Here is an 18763-nt window from a genome sequence, read left to right as displayed (position 1 = left end):
TATCCTGGCCACCTTCCTTATCCTGGCCACCATCCCCACCCAGACAAACTAAGATATCAGTCTGTTCTCCCCCTTGAAAATTGTCTTAGACAAAAAGAGAGTCAGGCACTGAAATAAAAACAAAAACAGTGGTACAATGTTCATCTTCACTGCCTGCAGGCAGCCCACCAGCGACAAAGGAGGATTATCCCACCTGAACAAATCTGCCTTCACCCTCCCCACCAAGTGTGAGAAATTCAACTTCCAAAGACCTGCCCAGTCCCGAGCCACCTACACCCCCAGATACCCGAGGTGAGACGCTGCCACACGGAAAAACAACCCCCCCCGACAAACCCCCGTCCCTAGCCTGGAAACCACAAAGAACACTCGTTTCCCCAAATTCAGCTTAGAACCAGGAAACATCCCAAATCTTTGGAGCAAACCCATGATGTCCCTCACCGAGGAGCCCGGCTCCGAAATGTACAGCAACAAATCATCCGTGTACAAAGACACCCTATGTTCCTCCATTCCCCCCCCCCCCCCTTCACTATCCCCTTCGACAACTCTGAGCTCCTCAGCGCAATGGCCAAGAGTTCTATCGCCAATGCAAACAGAAGGGGGGGTCATGGGGCACCGCTGCTTCATTCCCCGATGCAACTAAAAATACCCCGAATTCATATCATTCATGCGCACGCTCACTATCAGCTCCTTATACAGCAACTGCACCCATGCCACAAACGTAGGTCCAATCCCAAACTTCTCCAAAAGCGCAATCAGATAACTCCACTCCACCCTATCAAACGCTTTCTCCGCATCTAGTGCTACCACCACCTCCAACTCCCTTCTCTCTGCCGGAGAAAGCATCACATTCAGCAGTCGCCTCACATCTGATCACAACTGCCCTTAATAATTCCCGTCTAATCCTCCCCAATCACCCTCAGAAGGCACACCTCCAACCTTACCGCCAACACCTTTCCCAATATCGTGTTGTCCACATTCAGCCAAGATATGCTCCTGCACGACCCACACTCCACTGAGTCCTTTTCCTTTTTTAACAGCAATGAAATGGAGGCCTGCTCCATCGTTTTAAGTAAAACCCTCTCACCATCGCTTCCTCAAACATTTCCACCAGCAACGGCATCGGCTTATCCTTAAATTTCCGGTAAAATTCCACCGGGAACTTACCCAGCCCCACCGCCTTCCCTGCCTGCATCTTCCTGATTGTCACCTTCACTTCCTCTTCCTCTACCGGCTCTTCCAGCCCCCCCGCCCCCCATTTCACCCACCCTTGTGCACTCTAGCCTCCCCGAAAACTCCCTTATTTCCCGCTCATCCGCTGGTGGTTCGGACTTATACAAGTCCCTGTAAAACTCCTCAAACACCGGGGACACCACCAACTCCCCCGTCGTATCCCAAACCCAAACTATCTCCCTCTCCATGGCTTGCCTACGGAGCTGACCTGCCAACACACAATCTGCCTCCTCCCCGTACCCATAGACAGTGCCCCTCGCCCTCCTCAGCTGACACACCGCTTTCCCCGTGGACAGCAGGTCGAACCTTGCCTGCAACATCTTCTTTGCCAGAAGCCCCGGATCCAGGTCCCCCGTAACCTCCCGTCTGATGCACGATCAATGACCACTAAAGCGAGGTTGTAGTCCAACTGAAGGCTTTAATAAGCTAAATGTTTCCCCCAGCAGCTCAGGTACAGAATGAAGACTGCTGGGGCAGCACGGGCTCTTATACCCCGCCCAGCAGGGCGGAGCTACCATACAGCTTGACCAATAGGAAACATACAATATCTACCAATGGTTCTCCAGCCTATCAGGTACAGTAATACCACATTCACCCCCTGTTAACAAAAAGTCCGGCGGGGGTGGTGCCTGATACTACAAACATGGCAACGTGGTAGAATTAGTTATGGTGGTACCGTAATACCTCCGTACAGCGTTTTGTAACTATTTACAATTCTGATAGCTATTTACAATTGGTGATTTAAATTTACAGTTTACAGTTTAAAATGAAGCAATCAGTCGATCGGGTGCCTTGGTCATCCTCTGTGATCGTCGGAGCTTCGGTGGTGACTCTGGTTGAGGCTCGGGCGTCTGTGACTCCGGGAGCGTGGCTTCGATCTCCATGGCAGCTTCGGCACCCCTAGAGGGCGCTGGTGGGGAAAACGGTTGACTTGGGAAGGGAGCACCTGCGGGGGGGCGTCGGTGGGTGAGGGGGCCTAGACGGGGCTCGCGGGAGGACCGATCCTCCTGTAAGGTGCACTGGTGGGAGGGAAGGTGGTTGGGTTGTGTGTGGGGCTCCGGTGGGCGCCAGGTCTCGTAGGGAGACCGTATCTTGTCGGCCGTCGGGGTACGCCACGTAGGCGTACTGGGGGTTAGCATGGAGCAGATGGACCCTCTCGACCAACGGGTCCGACCTGTGCGCCCGCACGTGTTTTCGGAGCAGGATGGGTCCGGGAGCTGCCAGCCAGGTCATTAGCGAGGTCCCCGAGGAAGACTTCCTGGGGAAGACAAGGAGATGTTCGTGAGGTGTCTGGTTGGTAGTGGTACACAGCAGTGACCGGATGGAGTGGAGGGCATACGGGAGGCCTTCCTGCCAGCGGGAGACTGGGAGGTTCCTGGACCGTAAGGCCAGTAGGACGGACTTCCAGACCGTTCCATTCTCCCTCTCTACCTGTCCGTTACCCCGGGGGTTGTAACTGGTCGTCCTGCTCGAGGCGATGCCCTTGCTGAGCAGGAATTGACGCAGTCCGTCGCTCATAAAGGAGGACCCCCTGTCACTATGTATGTAAGCGGGGAACCCGAACAGTGCAAAGATGCTATGGAGGGCCTTGATGACAGTGGTTGTGGTCATGTCGGGGCAGGGGATGGCGAATGGGAACCGGGAGTACTCATCAATCACGTTCAGGAAGTACGTGTTGCGGTCGGTGGAGGGGAGGGGGCCTTTGAAGTCCATGCTGAGGCGTTCAAAGGGACAGGAAGCCTTTATCAGGTGCGCTTTCTCTGGCTGGTAGAAGTGCGGTTTGCACTCCGCTCAGATTTGGCAGTCCCTGGTGGCTGTCCTGACCTCCTCGATGGAGTAGGGCAGGTTGCGGGTCTTGACAAAATGGAAAAAGCGAGTGACTCCCGGGTGGCAGAGGTCCTCGTGGAGGGCTCGGAGGTGGTCCACTTGTGCGGTGGCACATGTGCCGTGGGACAGGGCATCAGGAGGCTCGTTTAGCTTCCCGGGACGATACAAGATCTCGTAGGTGTAGGTGGAGAGTTCGATCCTCCACCGCAAGACCTTGTCATTTTTTATCTTGCCCCACTGTGCATTATCAAACATGAAAGCGACCGACCGTTGGTCAGTGAGGAGAGTGAATCTCCTGCCGGCCAGGTAATGCCTCCAATGTCGCACAGCTTCTACTATGGCCTGGGCCTCCTTTTCGACTGAAGAGTGGCGGATTTCGGAAGCATGGAGGGTATGTGAGAAGAAGGCCACTGGTCTGTCCGCTTGGTTGAGGGTGGCCGCCAGAGCTACGTCAGATGCATCGCTCTCGACCTGGAAGGGGAGGGACTCGTCGATGGCGTGCATCGTGGCCTTTGCAATGTCTGCTTTGATGCGGCTGAAGGCCTGGCGGGCCTCTATCGACAGGGGAAAAGCTGTAGATTGGATCAGGGGACTTGCCTTGTCCGCATAGTTGGGGACCCACTGGGCGTAGTAACTGAAAAACCCTAGGCAGCGCTTCAGGGCCTTGAAGAAGTGAAGGAGGGGGACCTCCATAAGGGGGCGCATGCATTCAGGGTCGGGGCCTATAACTCCATTTCGCACTACGTAGCCGAGGATGGCTAAGCGGGTCGGTGCTGAACACGCATTTATCCTTGTTGTATGTAAGGTTAAGGATTTTTGCGGTCTGGAGGAATTTTCAGATGTTGGTGTCATGGTCCTGCTGGTCGTGGCCGCAGATGGTGACATTATCGAGATACGGGAATGTTGCCCGTAAACCGTACCGGTCAACCATTTGGTCCATCTCGCGCTGGAACACCGAGACCCCGTTGGTGACACCGAAGGGAACCCTTAAGAAGTGACAGAGCCGCCCATCTGCCTCGAAGGCAGTGTATTTGCGGTCACTAGTGCGGATGGGGAGCTGGTGGTAGGCGGACTTGAGATCCGTGGAGAAGACGTTATAATGCGCGATCCTGTTCACCAGGTCGGATATGCGGGGCAGAGGATACCCGTCCAGCTGTGTAAACCTGTTGATGGTCTGACTGCAGTCGATGACCATCCTATGCTTCTCCGCTCTGTCCAAAGATGAACCCCAGGGCCCTCTGGGCACCAACTGGGAGGAGGGGCACTGGACGCCGACCCGGACCCGTCCTGTGGAGTGGCGACGGTGGCCACCAGCTGCCTCGGGTTCCACGCCACTGACAATGCTGCATTTCGCAGTCAGTACCCGGGACAGGATGGCACAGCTGTGTATGTGCCACTGTCGAGTGCGCCGGGGCCCTCCGGCCACAGAGCCCCCAGAGGATGTATGCCAGGGGCATCGAAGGCCACGGGATGTGGTAAGCAGTAGGCTGCCTCCATCTCTGATGTGCATCCGGGGGGAACACCTAGACGCAGAGATAGAGCAAGGAAGGCCAAGCACGTCGAGGATCACTGAGAGGACACTGGGGAAGGGGGGGAAGAGGGGGTAAGGGGGGGAGGTGAGGGGGTGGTGGGGAGAGTGGTGCGGCATCATCGGGAGAGTGGGCCAGTGGTGGACACTTACGTGAGTTACGTCAAAAGACCTTCACCCCACAATCAGTATGGTATCTCTGTCGCTTTCTTCCGCAATGTGGTCTGACCTCCAAACCCTTGCGTCATCTCCCCAGGCATAGGAGTCCCTGAACCCCTCCCCTCCGGGTGCTCTGCTTACAGGTGATGGCTGTGAGTAGGCACCCAGCAGGCAGGCAGGGGCCGAACTATGCCCGAGATTGAGTAGCTCCAGCACTCAGCTTTCTGTGGGTTATCATCACCCTCTGGCCTCGACAGTGACCGGCTGGCAGTACCGACACAATCCCAGAACCCTGGAGTGATGTTACACAGGCTGGGAAATGTGGGGGAGGTGTGTGGGTGGGGGGGGGGGGGCTGGGAAATGTGGGGGAGGTGTGGGTGTGTGTGGGGGGGGGGGCCTGGGAAATGTGGGGGAGGTGTGGGTGTGTGTGGGGGGGGGGGCTGGGAAATGTGGGGGAGGTGTGTGTGTGGGGGGGGGGGGCGGGGAGTGGGGGGGGGGGACAGTTAGCAATTACAGACCAGGCCACATCCTATGTAAAGCGGATGAGGACCATCCACCGGCCCCTGCTGGTCCGGCGCCTCCTCCTCGTCCTCCTCCTCCACGGAGGTGGCCATCATGTTCCTCCTCCTCCACCTCCAGCATGTCACTCGGCTGCTGCGCCAAGTTGTGGAGGACACAGCAGACCACCACAACGCGGGCGACCATCTCAGCAGTTGAGCCATTTGAACCACATTTTGAGCAGACTGATGCACCGTTCATTGACAGCTCGGGTGGCCATATGGGCCTCATTGTACTGGGTCTCTGCCTCAGTCTCCGGCCTCCATACTGGCATCATTAGAAAGGTCCTAAGCGGTATCCCTTATTACCAAAGAGCCAGCTGGCCATCTGGGTGGTCCTCAAAAAGGCCAAGGATATCTGACTGCTCCAGGATGTGGCTGTTGTGCGTGATCCTAGGGTGGTGGTCGCACACGTGCTGGACTTTCAGGGAGTGGAACCCCTTTCTGTTGATGTAGGGCACTCCCAGATGGCCCGGTGAGAGCAAGGTGACATGCGTGCAGTCTATCAGCCCCTCGACCAGGGGCACCCGGCGCTGGTGGCAAATCCTGCTGCCCAGGCATCTTGTTGGGTTTGGTTCATGTTTGGTCCATGTCAAAGTTTATATCATTTTATGCCCAGGTAAACCGGGCATCCGTGACCTGGCAGATGCCCCTGTGGGCTGTGGCCTGCGGGATGCCACACAGGTCCCCGCTCGAGCCTTGGAGTGCTCCCGAGGTTCCAATCCCACCACGGCAGGTGATGGAATTTAAACTCAATAAAATATCTGGAATTAAAAGTCTAATGATGACCATGAAACCATTGTTGATTGTTGTAAAAACCCATCTGGTTCACTGATGTCCTTTAGGGAAGGAAATCTGCCGTCCTTACCTGGTCTGACCTACATGTGACTCCAGACCCACAGCAATGTGGTTGACTCTTCAATGCCCTCTGCAATGGCCTAGCAAGCCACTCAATTGTATTCAACTGCTACAAAAACACACAAAAAAAATGAAACCCGACGGACCACCCGGCATCGAACCAGGCACCGGAAAGGACAACAGCAAACCCAGCCCTGCCCACCCTGCAAAGCCCTCCTTACTAACATCTGGGGGCTTGTGCCAAAGCTGGAGGGCTGTCTCACAGACTAGTTAAGCAACAGCCTGACATAGTCATGCTCACAGAACCATACCTCACAGACACTATCCCAGACACTACTATCACCATTCCTGGGTATGTCCTGTCTCACCGGTAGGACAGTCCCAGCAGAGATGCCAGCACAGTGGTACAGAGTCGGGAGAGAGTTGCCCTGATGTCCTCAACATCGACTCGACACCCCATGAAGTCTCATGGCTTCAGATTAAACATGGACAAGGAAACCTTCTGCTGATTACCACGTACCGGCCACCATCAGCTGATGAATCAGTACTCCTCCATGTTGAACACCATTTGGAGGAAGCATTGAGGGTGGCAAGGGGGCAGACTATGCTCTGGGTGGGGGACTTCAATGCCATCACCAAATGTGGCTCTGTAGTATCACCACTGACTGAGCTGGCCGGGTCCTAAAGGACATAGCTGCTGGACTGGTGGACTGCTAGGTGGTGAGGGAACCAACAAGAGCGAAAAACATTCTTGACCTCATCCTCACCAATCTGCCTGATGCAGATGTATCTGTCCATGACAGTATCGACAGAGGTGACCACCGCACAGTCCTTGTGGAGATAAAGTCCCATCTTCACATTGAGGATACCCTCCACCATGTTGTGTGGCACTACCACAGTGCTAAATGGGATAGACTTTGAACAGATCTAGCAACTTAAGACTGGGCATCAAATGAAAATGAAAATGAAAATTGCTTATTGTCACAAGTAGGCTTCAAATGAAGTTACTGTGAAAAGCCCCTAGTCGCCACATTCCGGCCATGTTCGGGGAGGCTGGTACGGGAATTGAACCCGCGCTGCTGGCCTGCCTTGGTCTGCTTTCAAAGCCAGTTATTTAACCCTGTGTTAAACCAGCCCCAATGAGACACTGTGGGCCATCAGCAGCAGCAGAATTGTCCTCAACCATAATCTGCAACCTCACAGCCCGGCATATCCCCCACTCCACCATTACCACCAAGCCGGGGGATCAACCCTGGTTCAATGAAGAGTGCAGGGGGGCATGCCAGGAGCAACACCAGGCATACCGAAAAATGAGTGTCAACCTGGTGAAACTACAACACAGGACTACTCGTGTACCAAACAGTAGTCAGTGATAAACAGAGCTCAGTGATTCTACAACAAACACATCAGATCTAAGCTCTTCAATCCTGCCACACCCAGCCGTGAATGGTGATGGACAATTGAACAACTCACTGGAGGAGCAGGCTTCACAAATACTCCCATCCTCAATGATGGAGGAGCGTAGCACTTATGTCCAGAAGACAAGGCTGAGGCATTCACAACAATCTCGGTCTACTCTGGAGGTCTCCAGCATCACAGATGTCAGTCTTCAGTCAATACAATTCACTCTAGTTGATATCAAGAAATGGCTGAAGGCACTGGATACTGCAAAGGCTGTGGGCCCTGACAATATTCCGGCAATAGTATCAAAGACCTGTGCTCCAGAACTGGCCGCACCCCTAGCCAAGCCCCATCCAAGCTGTTCCAGTACAGCGACAACACTGGCATCTAACTGGAAATGTGGAAAATTGTCCAGGTGTGTCCTGTACACAAGAAACATGACAAATCGAACCCAACCAATTACCAGCCTATCAATCTACTCTCCATCTTCAACAAAGTGGTGGAAGGGGTCATCAACAGTGCTATCAAGCTACACTTACTCAGCAATAACCTGCTCACGGACGCTCAGTTTGGATTCCGCCACTCAGCTCCTCACCTCATTACAGCCTTGGTTCAAACATGGACAAAAGAGCTGAATGCCAGAGGTGAGAGTGACTGCCCTTGACATCAAGGCAGCATTTGACTGAGTATGGCATCAAGGAGCCCTAGTTAAACTGGAGTCAATGGGAATCTGGTGGAGGGGGTGGGGAGACTTTCCATTGGTTGGAATCATACCTGGCACAAAGGAAGATGGTTGCGGTGGTTGGAGGTCAATAATCCCAACTCCAGGGCATCACTGCAGAAGTTCCTCAGGGGAGTGTCCTAGGCTCAAACATCTTCAGCTGCTTCATCAATGACCTGCTGTCCATCACAAAGTCAGAAGTGGGGATGTTTGTGGATGACTGCACAATGTTCAGCACCATTCGCAACTCCTCAGATAATGAAGCAGTCCAATGTCCAAATGCAGTAAGACCTGGACAATATCCAGGCTTGGGCTGACAAGTGGCAATTCGTGCCACACAAGTGCCAGGCAATGACCATCTCCGACAAGAGAGGATCTAACCACTGCCCCTTGACATTCAATTACATTAACATCACTGATTCCCCCACAATCAACGTCCTGGGGGTTAAGATTGATCAGAAACTGAACTGGACTAGCCACATTAATACTGTGGCTACCAGGGCAGGTCAAAGGCTTGGAATCCTACAGCGAGTAACTCACCTCCTGACCCACTGTAATCAGAAGAAACTTCTTTACCAAAGTGCGGCGAGAATGTGGAACTCACTACCACGGAGTGGTTGATGCAAATAGTAGAGATACATTGAAGAGGAAGGTAGAGAAACACGAGAGGAAAGGGAATGGAGGATTATGATAATAGGTTTAGATGTGGAAAGATCGGGGGAGACTCAAGTGAGCATTAATGCCAGTAAAGACTGTTTGGACCGACTGTGCGTATCCAATACACATCATCTCATTTTCATAACGGTTTACTGTGATTGGAGTCATTTTGATTAAGAGGGCAACACAGTAGCACGTTGGTTAGCACAATTGCTTCACAACTCCAGGGTCCCAGGTTCGATTTGCGGCTTTGGTCACTGCCTGTGCGGAGTCTGCATGTTCTCCTCCGGCTGCTCCGGTTTCCTCCCACAGTCCAAAGATGTGCTGATTAGGTGGATTAGCCATGATAAATTGCCCTTCGTGTCCAAAAAGGTGACTGCGTTATGGGGATAGAGTGGAGATATGGGCTTGAGAAGGGTGCTCTGTCCAAGGGCCGGTGCAGACTTGATGCGCCGAATGGCCTATTTCTGCACTGTAAATTGTATGATTCTGTGAAACACTTTTCATCAAGGTTATGCCCTTTTGAGATGACAGGAAATGAATGCTCCTTGTGCACAATGATGTATTTCAGCTCAAACCACACATAGGCTTTCATTTTTAGAGATGTACTCATATTTGCATAGGATTATATCTAAGCAAAGTAATGCACGAATACATACGCACACACTCAGTTAGTGCTGCTCCCGCCTTTACCTTTAAAACTTTTGAAATCATTTCAGAACACATCTTTTTCATTTTAAATCTTTATTGTCACAAGTAGGCGTGCATTAACACTGCAATGAAGTTACTGTGAGAAGCCCCTAGTCGCCACATTCCGGCGCCTGTTTGGGCCAGGGTACGCGGTCGCCCGTCTCTTTTCCAATCGCAAATCTGGCGAATCCGACACCGTTTCCCATTGGAATCAATTGTGTTCCATGTGGCGCCAGTGCTAGCCCCTCCGCAGTCGCTGAACCGGCCCAGGTGCGGCGCACGTTTTGCTGTCGTAGAAATCTGAGAATCCTGCCCCAGCGTCAACACTTAGTCTCAGGAACGGAGAATTCCGCCACACGCTTTTGCAGCAACACTAAAAATGGCACTGGAACAGAATATTCTGAATGTAAAAGGCACCAAGTTCCCTGTGAGAAAACAATCTTATTTCGGACACTATAATCAGCCAAAGTGAATCCGGGATCACACTTGAGCAATCAATAGGTGGAAAATGTGATAGAAAGCAGAGAGGAACGTTACATATGCCAGGCATGTCGGAGCCCATTCCAATACATCGTTTGGCGATTTGGCAGTGATGTGTCTGCTCAGAAGATCCACGGTTTCTCAAACCTGCTTCACCATTCGGTAAGATCATGGCTAGCTTTTAAAAATTCTTACACGGGATGTTGGCTTCACTGACAAAGCTAGCACCTGGTGGCAATCTCTAACTGATCTGTCAAGGTACATACAGGATTGGATAAAGGGAAAAATGGAGGCCAGGAAGAGATCAGCCATGAACTGATTGAATGGAGGAGCAGGCTCGAAGGGCTGAATTGCCGACTTCTGTTCCTAATTCCTACGTTCCTAAAACAGTGGAAACCCGAGAGGAGGATGGAAATAAAGCATGGCAGGTTTCATTCCCTGCCGTGGTGGAATTTGAACCCTCGCTTCCAGAGCATTAGTCTGACTCTCAAGGTGACTAGTGCAGTAACATTCCCACTCCACCACCATCTACTTCAGAAAATGTCATCTTCTTCCTGAGGTCCACCTTCCCACCCAATCCCTAGTACAGAGTGACACTGCCATGGTGGCAGTGCAAGGTGCCAGGCTGGCAGGCCAAGGTACCCATGTGCAGGAGTGCTAGGGGACCACCCTACCCAATGCCCGACCACCTGGGGGTCTCCAGTGGTCTGAGAGGCTCCCCCAGGTGCCGTTATGACTGATCCAGTTTTGCAAACAGCGCCCTGGCAAGGCCTCCGAGCCATGGCCAGTGAACCCTGGGCTCGGGAGAATCCGAGGAATGCATATTTAAATGAACCTAATAGATCATTTAAATATGCATAACTGCATGACACCCAGTGAAGGCGAGATCCACATCGCGACATCTTCTTGAACATCTTATCGAACACCGTTAAATCTTGCGAGACGTTTTGAGCATCGCAAATCTCGCTTGAGGCCTCTTGCGAGATTCAAAGGTCTCGTCCCAATACCAAGGTGGGTATAACAAGGTCATTGAATTTCATCCTATATCTATGATGATTCTATGATTTACATACGTATGTATCATATATCCAGCATGGTACGGCTTATGTAGGGTGCTCTTTCCAAGGGCCAGTGCAGACACGATGGGCCGAATGGCTCCTTCTGCACTGTAAATTCTATGATTCTGTGAACACTGTCCGGACCGGCCTGCAGTGCAGGAAGAAAGTGAACAACCTCCTCAGAACGGCCAGAGTGAGTAGGCAGCACTGTGCCCCTGGCACCAACCCCAATCCCATAGACCCATTACCCCAACCCCCCACCCGGAGGGCTGCAGAATCCCCAACCCTACACCACATGCCGGCACCCATACCGTCTGCCATGGCCGGGTGCCCCTGGCCACTGAAGCCAGCAGCTACCCACTCCCTGGGCTGCAGGTGTGGACTGTCGAACACTGGCATTTTCTGTTCCCCGCCCCCCCGGAAGGCCGCCTAAAACTGCCGGGAGCAAGAGGAGACAGGAGGGGGACTGCCGGACATATGGCCCCTCACCGCAGCAGAGCAGCGCACTCTGGACGTGGTCGGCGGGCCAGATGAAAGTGCAGTCGATGGGGTGGAGGTCAGCATCGGGTCAGGAAGTGAGACCCTGCTGAGCTGTGATTGCCAATGGCATGTCTGTCACCCCCCCCAAACCCACCACCACCCGACCACCCTCACACCCATCCTGACCCCCCCACAGCCCCCAAACCCACCACCACCCGACCACCCTCACACCCATCCTGACCCCCCCACAGCCCCCAAACCCACCACCACCCGACCAGCCTCACACCCATCCTCACCCCCCCCACAACCCCCAAACCCACCACCAACCGACCACCCTCACTCCCATCCTGACCCCCCCCACACCCCCCAAACCCACCACCACCCGACCACCCTCACACCCATCCTGACCCCCCCCCACACCCCCCAAACCCACCACCACGCGACCACCCTCACACCCATCCTCACCCCCCCCACAACCCCCAAACCCACCACCAACCGACCACCCTCACTCCCATCCTGACCCCCCCCACACCCCCCAAACCCACCACCACCCGACCACCCTCACTCCCATCCTCACCCCCCCCACACCCGCCAAACCCACCACCACCCGACCACCCTCACACCCATCCTCACCCCCCCACACCCCCAAACCCACCACCACCCGACCACCCTCACACCCATCCTGACCCCCCCCACACCCCCCAAACCCACCACCACCCGACCACCCTCACACCCATCCACACCCCCACACCACCCCCACACCACCCTCACACCACCCCCACACCACCCTCACACCACCCCCACACCACCCTCACACCACCCCACACCACCCCAACACACCACCCCCAAACCAGCCCCACACCACCCTCACACCACCCCCACACCACCCTCACACCACCCCCACACCACCCTCACACCACCCCCACGCCGCCCTCACACCACCCCCACACCACCCCCACACCACCCTCACACCACCCCCAAACCACCCTCACATCAACCCCACACCACCCTCACACCACCCCACACCACCCCAACACACCACCCCCAAACCAGCCCCACACCACCCTCACACCACCCCCACACCACCCTCACACCAACCCCACACCACCCTCACACCATCCCCACGCCGCCCTCACACCACCCCCACACCACCCCCACACCACCCTCACACCACCCCCACACTACCCTCACACCACCCCCACACCACACCCACACCACACCCAAACCACCCTCACACCACCCTCACACCACCCCCACACCACCCCAAACCACACCCACACCACCCTCACACCACCCCCACACCACCCTCACACCACCCCCACACCACACCCACACCACACCCAAACCACCCTCACACCACCCTCACACCACCCCCACACCACCCCCAAACCACACCCACACCACCCTCACACCACACCCACACCACACCCACACCACCCTCACACCACCCCCACACCACCCCACACCACCCCCAAACCACCCCCACACCACCCCCACACCACCCCCAAACCACCCCCAAACCACCCCCACACCACACCCAAACCACCCCCACACCACCCTCACACCACCCCCACACCACCCCACACCACCCTCACACCACCCCCACACCACCCCACACCACCCCCAAACCACCCCCACACCACACCCAAACCACCCTCACACCACCCCCACACCACACCCACACCACCCTCACACCACCCCCACACCACCCCACACCCCCCCCAAACCACCCTCACACCACCCCCACACCACCCCCAAACCACCCTCACACCACCCCCACACCACCCCCACACCACCCCCAAACCACCCCCACACCACCCTCACATCACCCCCACACCACCCCACACCACCCCCAAAACACCCCCACACCACACCCAAACCACCCTCACACCACCCCCACACCACCCCACACCACCCCCACACCACCCCCACACCACCCCCACACCACCCTCACACCACCCTCACACCACCCTCACACCACACTCACACCACCCCACACCAACCCCACACCACCCCCACACCACACTCACACCACCCCACACCACCCCCACACCACACTCACACCACCCCACACCACCCCCACACCACCCTCACACCACCCCCACACCACCCCCACACCACCCTCACACCACACTCACACCACCCCACACCAACCCCACACCACCCCCATTCCACCCCCACACCACCCCCATCCTAAACACCACACCACCCGCACACCACCCCCACACCACCCCCATCCTCATCCCCACACTACCCCCACACCACCCCATCCTAACACCCACACCACCCTCACACCACCCTCGCACCACCCCCACACCACCCCCATCCTAACACCCACACCACCCTCACACCACCCTCGCACCACCCACACACCACCCCCATCCTAACACCCACACCACCCTCACACCACCCCCACACCACCCCCATCCTAACCCCCACACCACCCCCACACCACCCCCATCCTAACCCCCACACCACCCTCACACCACCCTCACACCACCCCCATCCTAACCCCCACACCACCCCCACACCACCCCCACACCACCCCCATCCTAACGCCCACACCACCCCCACACCACCCCCATCCTAACCCCCACACCACCCTCACACCACCCCCACACCACCCCCATCCTTACCCCCACACCACCCCCACACCACCCCCATCCTAACCCCCACACCACCCTCACACCACCCTCACACCACCCCACACCACCCTCACACCACCCTCACACCACCCCCATCCTAACCCCCACACCACCCCCACACCACCCCCATCCTAACCCCCACACCACCCCCACACCACCCTCACACCACCCTCACACCACCCCCACACCACCCTCACACCACCCCCACACCACCCCCATCCTAACCCCCACACCACCCCCACACCACCCCCATCCTAACCCCCACACCACCCCCACACCACCCCCATCCTAACCCCCACACCACCCTCACACACCCCCACACCACCCCCATCCTAACCCCCACACCACCCCCACACCACCCCCATCCTAACCCCCACACCACCCCCACACCACCCTCACACCACCCCCACACCACCCTCACACCACCCCCATCCTAACCCCCACACCACCCCCACACCACCCCCATCCTAACCCCCACACCACCCCCACACCACCCCCATCCTAACCCCCACACCACCCACACACCACCCCCACACCACCCCCATCCTAACCCCCACACCACCCACACACCACCCTCACACCACCCCCATCCTAACCCCCACACCACCCACACACCACCCCCACACCACCCCCATCCTAACCCCCACACCACCCTCACACCATCCCCATGCTAACCCCCACACCACCCCCGCATCACCCCCACACCACCCCCATCCTAACCCCCACACCACCCTCACACCATCCCCATGCTAACCCCCACACCACCCCCGCATCACCCCCACACCACCCCCATCCTAACCCCCACACCACCCCCACACCATCCCCATCCTAACCCCCACACCACCCCCATCCTAACCCCCACACCACCCCCACACCACCCCCACACCACCCCCAGCCTCACCCCCACACCACCCCCATCCTAACCCCCACACCACCCTCACACCACCCCCACACCACCCCCACACCACCCCATCACCACCCCATCCTAACCCCCACACCACCCTCACACCACCCCCCGCCACCCCCATACCACCCCATCACCACCCCATCCTCACCCCCATACCACCCCCATCCTCACACCCACACCACCCTCACACCACTCCGCTGCTGCAGGCTCCGCTGCTGCATGCTCTGCTGCTGCACGCTCCGCTGCTGCACGCTCCGCTGCTGCACGCTCCGCTTCTGCACGCTCCGCTGCTGCACGCTCCGCTGCTGCACGCTCCGCTGCTGCACGCTCCGCTGCTGCACGCTCCGCTGCTGCACGCTCCGCTGCTGCACGCTCCGCTGCTGCACGCTCCGCTGCTGCATGCTTGCTGCACTCTCCGCTGCTGCACGCTCCGCTGCTGCACGCTCCGCTGCTGCACTCTCCGCTGCTGCACGCTCCGCTACTGCACACTCCGCTGCTACACGCTCCGCTACTGCACACTCCGTTGCTGCACGCTCCGCTGCTGCACGCTCCGCTGCTGCACGCTCCGCTGCTGCACGCTCCGCTGCTGCACGCTCCGCTGCTGCACTCTCCGCTGCTACACGCTCCGCTACTGCACACTCCGCTGCTACACGCTCCGCTACTGCACACTCCGTTGCTGCACGCTCCGCTGCTGCATGCTCCGCTGCTGCATGCTCCGCTGCTGCACTCTCCGCTGCTGCACGCTCCGCTGCTACATGCTCCGTTGCTGCACGCTTCGCTGCTGCACGCTCCGCTGCTGCACTCTCCGCTGCTGCACGCTCCGCTGCTGCACGCTCCGCTGCTGCACGCTCCGCTGCTGCACGCTCCGCTGCTGCACGCTCCGCTGCTGCACGCTTCGCTGCTGCACGCTCAGCCTCTACACGCTCCGCTGCTGCACGCTCCGCTGCTGCACTCTCCGCTGCTGCACGCTCCGCCGCTGCACGCTCCGCTGCTGCACGCTTCGCTGCTGCACGCTCCGCTGCTGCACTCTCCGCTGCTGCACGCTCCGCTGCTGCACTCTCCGCTGCTGCACGCTCCGCTGCTGCACGCTTCGCTGCTGCACGCTCCGCTGCTGCACTCTCCGCTGCTGCACGCTCCGCAGCTGCACGCTCCGCTGCTGCACGCTCCGCTGCTGCACTCTCCGCTGCTGCACTCTCCGCTGCTGCACTCTCCGCTGCTGCACGCTCCGCTGCTGCACGCTCCGCTGCTGCACGCTCCGCCGCTGCATGCTCCGCTGCTGCACGCTCCGCTGCTGCACGCTCCGCTGCTGCACACTCCGCTGCTGCACGCTCCGCCGCTGCACGCTCCGCTGCTGCACGCTCTGCTGCTGCACGCTCCGCTGCTGTATGCTCCGCTGCTGCACTCTCCGCTGCTGCACGCTCCGCTGCTGCACGCTCCGCTGCTGCACGCTCCGCTGCTGCACGCTCCGCTGCTGCACGCTCCGCCGCTGCACGCTCCGCCGCTGCATGCTCCGCTGCTGCACGCTCCGCTACTGCACGCTCCGCCGCTGCACGCTCCGCTGCTGCACGCTCTGCTGCTGCATGCTCCGCTGCTGCACTCTCCGCTGCTGCACGCTCCGCTGCTGCACGCTCCGCTGCTGCACGCTCCGCTGCTGCACGCTCCGCTGCTGCACGCTCCGCTGCTGCACGCTCCGCCGCTGCACGCTCCGCCGCTGCATGCTCCGCTGCTGCACGCTCTGCTGCTGCATGCTCCGCTGCTGCACTCTCCGCTGCTGCACGCTCCGCTGCTGCACGCTCCGCCGCTGCACGCTCCGCTGCTGCACGCTCCGCCGCTGCACGCTCCGCTGATACACACTCAGCCTCTACACGCTCAGCCTCTACACGCTCCGCTGCTGCACGCTCAGCCTCTACACGCTCCGCTGCTGCACGCTCCGCTGCTGCACGCTCTGCTGCTGCACACTCTGCTGCTACACGCTCCGTTGCTGCACGCTTCACTGCTGCATGCTCCGCTGCTGTATGCTCCGCTGCTACACACTCCGTTGCTGCACGCTTCACTGCTACACGCTCCGTTGCTGCACGCTTCACTGCTGCATGCTCCGCTGCTGCACGCTTCACTGCTACAGCTTCCCCTTCCTCAAGAACCGCCAGCTCCCCCAGGGCTGAGGCGACCAACAGGAAGGCCACCATTACTGATTAAATTCCAATATCCATTGCCTGCAGGGGGTGAAAGGCCGACATGTGAGCATGGCACGTACCCCTGTGCCCAACCAGGTGTTACGGTCTACATGGTGCTCTGGTTGGCACTGCGGGCTCTGCCCCTACGTGTCCCCCCTCCATCCCCGCACCCCTGGCCCTGTCGGTGGCCAGCATCTTGTGAGCCTCTGACCCTGGTGCCTCTCCCTGATGCCAGGGGTATTGTTGGGTGGCACTGCACTTGCCAGGAGTACGCTCAACCCCCGTCGGGGTTACTGTGGGTGTTGCCCTGGGTCGGCCACTGGTGGGTGGGGGTTGGGTTGGGGGGGTGGAGGCGGGGGGGGGGGGCGGTTGGGGGCACCCATATGGCCGGTGTCACTCTGCAGAACCAGGGGCCAAGGTGGGTGGTCAGTGAGTGCGTAACAAAATGACCGCCTTGCAGGCCACAGTAATGGCGGTCCAGGACTGGATAACACCTCAGCCCCTTGGGGAGTCACCCCGGCCACCCCTGTTCCCGCATCAGACCCCGTCCCCCGGCACTGGCAGGGCGCCCCCACCCCCTCCCACCCCAGCCAGCCTGGCCAGTGTCCAGCCCGGCATCCCACGGTTGTGCCTCTCTGTGTCCTACCGTCCTCACACTCTCGCTCTCTCTCTCTCTCAGCAGCCATGATGATGGTTTCACGATTTTTAAACGCATAAGTGAACTGCACTGTTGGGAACTCGGCCCATCGGACGCGCAGCATCGCGGAGGACCCGGAGAATACCTGATCGGGCCTGCTAATGTTTTGCAAATGTGTTTACTGTACATGCGTTCCGGTATGCATTGACGCCGCTGTTGAGGTGACAGAGAATTGCGATTTGGCATCAAATTGGTGTCCGTCGCAATTTTAGCATCGGAACCTATTCTCCGCCCAATCACGTTTCACGATTCCAGTGTTGGCCAATGGAGAATCCTGCCCCAAATTCTCCCACCAAGCTGGGTGTACAAAGCGAGTCCCAATTCTTCGCCATGCAAATTTATGCATGGCGAGGATTGCAAGCGATTCCACCCCCACCCCACCCGGCAATTCAATTCAGCCGTTACCCCCTCTAGGGATTTTCTGTGTCCCCCCTCCCCAGAGTACGAGGGTGATTCAATCCCCCACAACCCCCCACCAGAGAGCTCTCTAATTACAGAGATCCCTACTCGAGAGCCCCTAATTAAAGAGACACCTACCCGAGAGCCTCTAGTTAAAGAGGTCCCCATTGGAGACCTCCATACAAGAGACCCACCACTGGACAGTGATTGTTTTTCACTGCTTCTGTCCAGGCAGGGGTCTCTCTTGTGGGGGTCGTCCAGCCAGGGGGTCTCTCTTAGGCAGGGGTCTCTCTTA

This window comes from Scyliorhinus torazame, chromosome 11 (genome assembly GCF_047496885.1).
Source record: "Scyliorhinus torazame isolate Kashiwa2021f chromosome 11, sScyTor2.1, whole genome shotgun sequence".
NCBI lineage: Eukaryota > Metazoa > Chordata > Chondrichthyes > Carcharhiniformes > Scyliorhinidae > Scyliorhinus > Scyliorhinus torazame.
The sequence above is the reverse complement of the archived record's forward strand: the minus strand, read 5'-3'. Positions refer to the sequence as shown.